Source organism: Palaemon carinicauda, chromosome 17, assembly GCF_036898095.1.
Source record: "Palaemon carinicauda isolate YSFRI2023 chromosome 17, ASM3689809v2, whole genome shotgun sequence".
NCBI lineage: Eukaryota > Metazoa > Arthropoda > Malacostraca > Decapoda > Palaemonidae > Palaemon > Palaemon carinicauda.
Window position 1 is genome coordinate 116943197 of NC_090741.1, and position 2500 is coordinate 116945696.

General features: G+C 56.5%; 1 protein-coding gene across 1 annotated transcript in view; it reads right to left on the reverse strand.

Annotated features, from left to right (window-relative positions):
• The window catches only part of LOC137656900 (uncharacterized), a 297621-nt gene that overhangs the window by 150624 nt on the left and 144497 nt on the right, over window positions 1-2500 (reverse strand).

A 2500-nucleotide genomic window follows, 5' to 3' on the forward strand; every position in this document is an offset into this window, starting at 1 on the left:
CAGAGAGTCGCTCGATAGTCTCCAGGCGTGAAGGCGAAGAGAGAGAGGGTTGTCGTGGAACCTGAGGAAGTGCGGTTGACTCAGTAGATCTGACCTGACGGACAGAGGCCACGGCGGTTGACTCGATAGGGTCTTTAGGTCCGCGAACTACTCTCTCTGTCTAGCCACCAGGGCGCTACCAAAGTCATCTGTAGGCTTCGAGCCACCTTTATTCTGCTGAGCCCATGTCTTATCAGCGTGAAAAGGAGGAAAACGTACACATCCAGATTGTTCCACTTGTTCTGAAAAGAGTCTTCTAAGGAAGCTTTCGGGGGCTGGTACAGGGGGCAATAGACTGGGAGTTGGGCGTTGAGGTTGTTGCAAGGCGGTCAACCACCGGGGCGCCCCATCGTTGAATGATGAGCTTGGCTATTCCTGGGAGAAGGGACCATTTTTCCCCTACTATGTGGCCCATTCTGCTGAGGCCGTCGGCCAGGGCGATTTACTTTCCGGAAAGAACCTTGCTAACATCACCCCTTGATTCCCTATCACTCAGTCTAGATTCTCTATGGTGAGGTCGCCCAACTCCTTCGATTACAAGTACCCTGCTTGTTATGTATGCCATTACCGTGGTGTTGTCGCTCATCCACGCCACGGGAGTTCCCCTTTAGTAGACTTGCGAAGTGTAGGCACGCCTTCTGGACTACTTCCAACTCCAGGACATTGTGTGGAGTTGTCTCTCCCCCCCCCCCCCCCCCGGTCGCTTTTTCTGCCAAGAATAGGCGACTGTAGACACCTGGTCCTGGGAGAAGAACTTCTTCCATGGTACCCTTCTCTAGCATGGACAACACCTCCTCTTGAAGGGCGGTCCTCTTTAACGGGTCTTTAGGATCTAGCCATCTATCCGGTTGGCCGGAAAAGGCGTGGGTGGTTCCGTTAGGAATGGAAGTTCGTAGCCCTTCTTTAGTAAGGACACTGTCCAAGGTTCCGCTCCTTGAGCCCTCCATGCTTGCCAATGACCGCCTGAGTCATCCTCCAACCGAAGGTTGGGTGTGGATAGGGAGCCTCCCACTCTTCCCTTCTCTCTCCTATAGACGGAGTACTCCGTCATCCGAGGACCTGGATTTCACCTGCGGGGACGTCCGCACCAGGGGCCTGGGTTACCGCAAAGCAACGCTGGTTCAGCGGGGACTCCCGTCAGCCCAAGGCTCTGGGTGCCGAGGATGCGGTTCCCGTGGGCTGGCCCGACAGCGGGAACCGTTCCTTCTGACCCCAAGGCCTCACCAGCCGGGCTGGTTCGGCCAGGCCGCCCGACCAGCAGCGCGTTTTCCCCCGCTGGGCGGGGTTAACCGGAGGCTTCGGGGACTTACGCTTACCTGTAGAGTCCTTCCTACCGCTTGATCTCGAGTCGCCGGGTCACCGGGCACTCCCCGGTCGCTTCGGTTCTGGAATCCCAGGCACTCCCTTGCGGTGGTACCCGGTTTCCCCGGCGGGGAGCTCCGCACCAGGTTCGGGGTTCAGAACCGGCAACGCCGTACCGTCGAGGACTACTGTTCGTGTATTCTCTCCGGGGGACGCGGACGCGGATCCTCGTGGGCTGCCCCAACGGAGGGAACCGTTCCTTTTAAGTCCGAGGGCCGAACCAGCTGCGCTGATTCGGCCAGGCTGCCCGTAAAGAAGTTCGGTTACACCCGTTGGCGGGGTGAACCGGAGGCTTCGCGGTCTTACGCCTGCCTGAAGAGGCCTTCTCGCATTTCTCCCCTGCGAGGGTTATATCTGCATCTGGAGGATAGCCTTCGTGGTGAGAAAAACCCCTGGGTTGTCGGTCCGGGGGGACGCTGCAAGACAGACCTGGGGGGCTCCTTCTCGGCGAGGCCCTCGGCTGCAGAAGAGACTGAAAAATACGCTAAGAGACTGGAGAAGAATTAGAGACATTTTCCCCTACATGGGGTCATCAGAGGAGACGTGGCCTGCTTGCACCAGGACTCCGTCTCCCCACCACACTCCCGAAAGTAGTACTTACCTCGAACTACTTCTTAAGAGTTATCTTCTACACAATAAACCAACCTCGTCTCCTACTCTGGGTAGGAGAGGGTGGTAGGGAAGCTCAGCCCGGCGGGACGCCCGGCGCTAGTCTTCTTAGGCGAACCCTCCGTCGCCCACTTCCTCTTGGTGCTATACAGCACCCACTCAAATTCTTGGGGAAGAGCAATGGGCACTTCCCCGCAACTGACTTACCTCGTCCCCCTACTCTGGGTAGGGGAAGATGGCTGTATAAGAATCTCTATTCGACGAGGCATCGGGAATTAAGTTGGCGAAGAGAGGCTCGTCTTCCTACGAGCCTCTTGGATGTATCCATCCTTTTAGTGCCGAAGTGCACTCACTGCACTACGTTCCAGGACCAGTAGTCCTGACAATTGGTTGAAGAGGAACATAAGCTGCCCCTACACGGCAAAACCGAGGATAAGGGGAGGAAGAACGATTTCTTGTAAAAAGTTTTCCTTTCAGCTATCCATTCTTT